This window comes from Trematomus bernacchii, unplaced genomic scaffold (assembly GCF_902827165.1).
Source record: "Trematomus bernacchii unplaced genomic scaffold, fTreBer1.1, whole genome shotgun sequence".
Classification (NCBI taxonomy): Eukaryota; Metazoa; Chordata; class Actinopteri; order Perciformes; family Nototheniidae; genus Trematomus; species Trematomus bernacchii.
The window spans coordinates 97,249-105,663 of NW_022987820.1; the positions used below are offsets into that span (position 1 = coordinate 97,249).

General features: G+C 40.8%; 1 pseudogene; it reads left to right on the forward strand.

Moving 5' to 3' along the window:
• The first annotated feature begins 1,526 nt into the window (after positions 1 to 1,526).
• LOC117498846 lies at positions 1,527 to 6,307 on the forward strand (annotated as a pseudogene).
• Positions 6,308 to 8,415: the final 2,108 nt, after the last annotated feature.

Sequence of the window (8,415 nt, forward strand, 5' to 3'; positions counted from 1 at the left end):
ACAGTGAGCATATTGATACTGTTTTGGTACAGACGGAGAAGAGGGGGGGAAACGTACAGTTCTTCGAGTTTATGGATGACGGATAATCTTTGTTGGCTCCTTTTGAAGATGTTGGTGGTGTGTTGGTTGAAATTAAGTTTATTTTAAATTTAAAATATATAATCAGTTATTACAATAACTGGAAAATACATGATCTCTATAGGTCACATCCTGAGTGAAACTCCCCAATATTTTATTTATTTGTATTGAATTTTAAGCTGTTTTTAAAATGTTTTATTCAACTTCTTCCAAATAAAGAATACTGAATGCTTTTTTGTCACATTCTGGGCCCTTGTCCAATCTATTCATTTTATTTCCTGGTGTGTTTCCCGGCTTTGCGATAACCTGCCCTGATCAGATTCACCTGTCCCTGTTCAACCTTTCTCTTTTGTTCCTTCAGTCTGTGTGGCCTTGTCTGTTCACAGTAGTTTCTCAGATAGTTCCCATTGTTATTTCATTGTTTATTTAAACCGTATTAATATTAAACTTGTAGCTTTTGGTCCTTGGGTCCACAGATAGAGATTCCTTGTTTGTGTAATTAGTTTTAGTCCATAAACTGACTTGCAACAGTGTTCACCCACTTGAAACTTATCTGATTTGTTTGGATTACAAAGGATCAAAACGTTAGGATTTTGTTCTGATATTTCATTTTAGAAGACTGACCTTCAATGTGAAATTAGTTTTGTATACAGAAAACCCCAGTGCTTTGGAAGCTACAAGTTGACACAAATGAAAACTATTCCTCAAACAAAGACGCTGTAGGCTCTACAATTGGCCCCACCTGTGAAACATTAGAATAGCTCTCATTTTCTGGGTAAAACCCTCCAATAGTTTGAGTATCATAGCTCCGACTGAGAATCTAAAGAGGTGGAAGCTGCATTACAGTATTCTACACAAGCAATACTGAGACCAGAAGCCAACAATCACAATCAAGGAGCTACAGAGTTCAGTGGCTAAACGTGGAGTGAAGGTGTACCAGCAAACCTTTTAGAGAGCTCTGCATAATACTTGGCGTTATCACTATCATGCTGTTGACATGCTTTTCGTCTGCAGGGACTGAGTATCTCAGAAGAATGGATACAGCACAATACAGGGAGAACCTTCTTCTTCACCCTTTAGCAGAACAATGATCCCAAGCACAAGGCCGAGGCAACACAGTAGTAGTTAAACAACAGAAAGGTTAATGTCCTAAAGTGGCTCAAAGACCAGATATCATCCCATCGAGAATCTGTGGCACTGTTAGAAGGTGGGCAAATCAGTTTTTTTGTCGAAAATGGCTCCTGCTCCAGTGTCACAAGACTTCCTCCATTCCAGTACCTTCTGTCACATCCAGTATATCAAGGTTCGTCAACCTATTCCAGTAATGAATGCTGGTTACATTTTTGCCTTTCGTTTTCTTCCGTGTTTATATATTGGCTATGTGCCTATCTAATACAACCAACCATTGATAAACCTTAAAATAACACAACTTGTCATGCACTTCCAAAAACACGTGATACACCGTCTGTATAAATGCCTACGTTCCAAACAACAGTCACCTCAAACAACAGAGTGAACTCAGCGTAGACCTTCCTCTCAACAATGAAGATGCTGCAGGTAAGAAAACACACAATATATATATTTAAATGTCTCTGTCCTCTGCTGATAATCAATGATAGCATAAATATTTGGAGCTGTCTCAAACGTGATCTACTCTGAGCAAATTTAATAACCATTAAAAACTCATGTATAACCATTAAAAACTGTGCAGGAAATCACTTCAAATGGTGCTGTAGGTATTTAAAATCTCTTCTCTTTTGCATCCAGGTGACATTATTCGTGGCTCTTCTGGGGTTTTCAGCCTCAGCTCCCACTGGCTCGAAGGATTTTCTGCCCATCGACTGCAATGACATCTATTGCCATGACAACACCAGCTCCAGTGGGGTGTAACCATCTTCCCCGGGGGTCCCACAGCTCCCCTTCCCGTCTACTGTGACATGAAGACTGACGGGGGCAGATGGACGGTCAGTATATCAGATTTGATCAGACTGTGTGCTTTTTTTTAGACCTTGTAAACCTGCTTTGGGAACTCATGACTTATCTTAACATCAGATGTTGTTCTTTCAGATTTTTCTGCTGCCTCTAAGTATAACAAATAATTTGGCTTGAATTTTTTACATTTCCATAATTGACCTGGGAACCAACATTATAACAGTCCTGTTTACATTCACCTAAAAGTTGTTCAGATGTAGTTATCTGAGGTCTTGCGTGTTTAACCTGTTAAGCCCTGAGCCTGTTTTTCAGGTCTCAGGCTCGAAAATGACATGCCCAGAACAAATGACTATATCTTCACTTCTAAAAGGAGTAAATTAATAATTTTTTCTCAAAGCAATGATACACCTGTGAGTTGGATGTAGAAAAGTCAGAATCAATATAGATGTTTTTATTTTAAAGTAAATTCAGATTGAACATAGTAAAACAATTTCAATTATAGTTTCCGTCCAAAGAAAAAAACATTACTTATAGTGAAAACCACCCTTGAATGATGGGATAGTAGACAAAAACCTTTAGGAATACCAACTATAACATATAATGAGTACCCTGTATCAAGATTGATGCAAAAAAAGTGACATTTGACCTTTTTAGAGAGGTTTAGAAAAAGAAACCCACCTCTGGGGTCATTTGGGTGTATTTGCCATATTTCTGGAACCCATTGGTCGATTTTGATGATTGACACCACTTTTTAACCGTTAGAGCCAATAGAATCAAGCGGGGGTTCCTAATTCCACCTACACATTACCATTGAGGAGTGAGAGTGATGCGCACGCAGTTTGCCCAAACCGAAAGCTTCATTACACACTATATGAAAACTACGTTTATTGCCATAAATCTTATGATGGATTATCAGTAATAATTTCAAAGTGACACAAAGACATTGGATTAACCTTCAGCAGCGTTTATATGCGTTTTAATGCCCTTGAACACAACTTTTGATCAGAAACAGCAAAGGTAAGACGTATTTGCCGTTTTGGCCCCGTAAAGTGAAGTTGTGTGTTGTCTTTCCTGGCTTCGCTGCCGTGAGTTTTGGTCGCACAGTAATGAAACGTATACCAATGGAATCTGTGTAATCTCAGTTTTCACACGATATCTAGTTTGTGCAGATAGCATGAAGTAGAACATATCTCTACCCTGAGTTCTGTGCTAAGTGCGTAAGCATTTTTTCGCTTTTGCTAATTCAGAGGCTTGGTATTACCCTGTGTGTTTCGTTTAGCTAAGAATTGTTAATATTGTCTGATAGCTGAGTTTCTTCCCGTTAAGTGGGTATGACACATTAATAGGTTGTTAAATGTTAAGAAGCCCTGAGACACAGTTTTGTGGCTGGGGGAAATCGGGCTTAGGAGGTTAATGTAAAGTATAACATGTTATTTTAAACTGTTAATCTTTCTCTTTATCCCATTCTCCCTCTCAGGTATTTCTCATCAGGATGGATGGCACTGAAAACTTCTACAGGCCATGGAGTCAATATAAAAAAGGATTTGGGAATGTAGCAGGAGAATATTGGCTTGGTGAGTTTTTGCAGGGAAAATTACATTTAAAGGGGCCCTGTTGTGCTGTTAGGGGTTTTCCCTTTCCTGTCGTGTGTTATATAGGTTTTTATGCATTTAAATGGTCTGCAAAGGCTCATATCCCAAGGTTCCCTCCAGAGGGAGTTTCTCTCCCACATACTCCCTCCCCCGAAACGCATTAATTGGACTCCTCTGTTTACTTCCCTAATTTGGGAGTGCTGGCCAGCTAACTTTGACAGCAAATGTTATTTTCTCCAGAACATCAAGAGACATATTTTAGCTGCTGACTGTTATTGGGTTTTAGAGGGAAGAAGAAACACAAATAATACAGTTTTTCTTGGTGCTATTAAGACTTGCAATATCCAAAACCAAAAATACACAGCTTTTGACATTTTTGTATTCTGGCTAGATTATTTGAGACATACTTTTGTGCGCCTCCTCAGGCCTGGACATCATCTTCCTGCTGACTCAGTGGAAGGAGAACGAGCTGCGGGTCGACATGGAGGACTGGGAGGGGGGGAAGGCGGACGCCAAGTACTCCTCCTTCTCCATCAATTCTGAGAATGACGGTTATCAGCTTCACCTGGGCAAATTCAATGGCGGAAACGCAGGTAAGGAATACTAAATCTAGGTTTAAAGGGTCCCTATTATGTTTTGGGGGGGGTTTTCCTTTTCCTGTAGTGTGTTACCGTATTTTCCGGACTACAAGTCGCACCTGAGTATAAGTCGCTCTTGTAAAAAAACGTGTCGTTAAGAGAAAAAAAACACATATAAGTCGCTTCGGTGTATAAATCACATTTATCCACTGAAGTCTTCGTCCCCGGTCTCACTATCACCGAGCTAGCTATCCATCCAGTCAAACACTTTCAAAGAAACTCCGGCACAGATGTCAGCTTTACTGAAGTTTAATGAATTGGTGAAACTGTAAACACAATACAGACATGGCACACTGTTATTAACTGCCCGACTGACGAGCTGAATAAACAAAATAATCCACACAATGAGCTACGGCACATAATACTGATACGCTAATTAGCCTAGCCGCTAATAAGCTTAGCCACTCGGAATTCTCACTGTATTTATACAGTCGCTGTTAAAAACTTCCGCCATCTCCGGTGTGGATGAAGCAGCATGTCCTGCTCCGGGCTGTCGTCAGACTCTCCACCAGAATCAGCTCCAATGAGACCTTTCTGAATCCCGACAGGATGGTGTCGGTCGTCACTGAAGCCCGTGCTGTGTCGATCCATCCCACAACATCCTGGAAAGTTACGAGACGCATCCTCTTTTCGGTGGTACAGCGGAGTTTGAACGCAGTCAGACCAAATTCAATATATAAGTCGCTTCGGAGTATAAGTCGCAGGACCGGCCAGACAGGTAAAAAAAACGTGACTTACAGTATAGTCCCAAAAATACAGTATATAGGATTTTGTGCATGTAAATGGCCTGCAAAGGCTAACATCCCTGTGTTCCCTCCAAAGGGAGTTTCTCTCCCACAAACTCCCCCCACGCCTCCATTGGACTCCTTTGTTTACTTCTGTTACATAGTGACATCACTACGTAACACTCTTGCTTGTATTACCAAGCTTTCCGACACATTGTACGTGATAGGCTAAGGGGCGGGGTATCTCTAAGCCATTGACAAATCACAATCAGTGCCAGCCAGCTATCCAATCAGAGCAGACTGGGCTCTGGTTTCAGACAGAGGGTGAAAAGAGGTGCTGCAGCACAGGCAGTTTGAGAAAAATAAATACCTTTTTGAACATTAAAGCATGTCACAGTCACATAAGAGACACAAAATACAAATATGAACCTGAAAACTAGCATAATATGTCCTCTCTATATATTATTTGTTAAAAATGTAATGAAAAATAGCGTGAGGAAAGGTTGGTCTGGTGACACTTGGTGGGTATTTCTGGGGACTTAAGTGTTGCAATTTGGACGTGTGAGAAAACTTTTATTAAATTACATAAAATAGAAGTACCTTAATATTCTACTTAAATACAAATGTGCCCTGTTACATTCTACCGCTATTTAAGAGGCATAAATGTGCTGTACCTATTGTTCTTTTAGTCATTTATAAAAACATAAAATCAAATATATTACCCACTGACACACATTGGCATTGAAATAAGTGTTTCTGGGTTTCAAGTTTGTTTGTTTTTCTTTGTATTTCTAGGGGACAGTTTGACAAACCACAACAACATGAAGTTCACAACATTTGACAGAGATCAGGACACGTGGCCGAGTAACTGCGCTCAGCGTTATCTCGGTGGATTCTGGTACAGCGCATGCCATTATGCCAACCCCACCGGTCTGTACGCACCTCAAGGGCTTGTCAACTATTATGGAAACGTTCAAGTTATCTGGAGTACGTGGAAGGGCTGGAACTATGGCCTGAAGACCTTAGCCATGAAGATCAGATCAGTCTCTGCATGTGCATGCGCTCAATAACCTGTTTAGCTGTACACTTTTATTGTTGACTTTATTAAGGTTTTCAAGTTTATACAAGATTTCAGACAACTTGGACCTTCGTGTTCACCGAACTATGATTTTCCTGTGAGGCTAAAAATGACATTCTTGTTTCAATGCCACATACATATATATATATTCTACTTCCAACAAACACTGATACTGTTGTTGAATAATCATAATCATATAGTAAATGCTTCAGTGAGATTATACCTTTTCTTTACGAATCAATAAAAACAATTATGTAGCTGCAACTGTGTTTTGAATTCTTTCAAATTGTTCATTCTTGTTTACTGAACTATGATATTCCTGTCAGGCAAACAATGAAAGTGTGTGTGTTTTTAATGCCAGAGGCCTGTACTACGAAGCTGGTTCAACCTAACCTGGATATGTTTGAGTTAGCCGGTTGGCCCAATCCAAAACATACGCGCTTTGGCTAAACTGTACTACGACGCTGGTTATCAAGTGGATCGCTCAAGCCAGCCGTGTCCTATCTAGTTAGGTGCGCGTTCACATGAAAGGGGGTGGTATTTGGAGCATTCGACCAATCTCAAACATGGACAAGCGTACTGACAGCGCAGCGTCATACTTCCTGAATGAAAAGTGAACTTTAATATTAGTCAAATATGAAGAAGTTAAACTTTAAACATCCATGACTTAAACACTTTATCCAGGATAAAAGCCACATAGCTGCACCTGCAAGGTGAATACAGCTGGTAAAAGAAAAAGCATTTGAATGCGTACATTAACAGGTTTATGATATCACTGCCCCGTCAAAGACACGATGACTTTAATTACATTTGACTCGAGTGTTTCGTCAACTTAATGTGTTGCTTAAAATAATACTTCTGCATACAGTATGTGACACTGTGAGTGTTGCACGCCAGATACGGCTCAAGAAGCTGACTCAAATAAGGAAATATATGATACATTATGATGTGATATGATATGAATGATAATGGGACACATCGACGTCTGCACTCACAGTGCCGCGGACTGTACTTAATGTTACTCTGATCCGGTTACTTATGTTGTGGCAGATATTTAAGTAAGCTATCTTAACGCTAATGTTATAATAGTCAGATTGCTCTGAAGATGGGAGGGGATATTCTATTAATTTTCACGTTCACACAGTCAGTTGATTTTTGCCGGCCGTCTTTCCTGCAACGGCAGTTTTTCTGTATTTCCTCTATCCTGTAATATGACTTGATAGCTTTAAACTCCGCACACGGAGCTCTGATTGGTCAGCAGGCGGTGCTTTCACTGAGTTGATCTCTTAGCCTGCAACCTAACCTCCTCCCGAGGAGGTTAGCCGCTCAGCATAAGTTACCATGGAGATCTAGCCCGCTAAAAAGAGAACCAGCGTCGTAGGACCGGAAAGCCCGAGTTTTACCTGAAGTCAGCCGGCTAAGCGAAAATCCGGCTTCGTAGTACAGGCCTCAGGTGTTACTATCTTCAACAAACACAGATACGCTTGTGTAAGGGGCTGAGAGGCAGGGTAGTGGGAGGCACCTACATTCCCAACAGGTGGCTCCACCCTCTTCCAATTAGCAGTATTGGGAGCAGGTGTGGAGACCTCACACCTGGTGCTAATCACTCCCTCAAGGGAGAAAAAGCACACAGAGGGTGTTTCTCAATCATGAGTAAAGCTGCTTCAGAGCCACTATTTCAAGCATACTACGTCATCGAGTGCCGCCGAAGTACTGTTCCAATCTCCAGCATACTTGGAAATCTACTGAGCCCGGCGTACTCCGTTTGGAGAAATATCGAGGCTGCACATGAGTAGACTCCGCACAAAAATTCCCACAATGCTTTGCGCACGGACCAATTTCCCCAAATATGTGGCGGAAGATGTAAGGCGAGGCCTCTCATATGACGCACACCTGCACACTTGCTAGCCTGTTCCACTCTTTGTTTTCCGAATGCCAGGAAGTATTGACTCGCTTCTGAAGCAAGATGCTCGGCAGACATGTGCTACCAAGCAAGCGTACTTGCAATTGAGAAACACCCCCAATTGCTCAGTTGATAGCAAATATAGATGTGAGTATTGTAGAAAAGAAAAGAGAGTGGCAAATAAATGAAGTAGGATTCAAAACAAGTTTGTACCTCAGGAGTAATTATCACAATTACATCAAAATATACACAGATGGTTCTAAGAACAAGGAAGAGTGTGTCGGAATTGGTATATATATCCCAGAATTTAAAATATCGATATCAAAAAGAGCGTCAGACCAACTTTCAGTGCATACAGCAGAAATGCTGGCAGTAGCAATAGGATTACAGTGGGTGGAAGAGGTCAGACCAGATAGGGTGGTGATATGCACAGATTCATTATCCAGTTTACAAAGCATACAGTCAACAA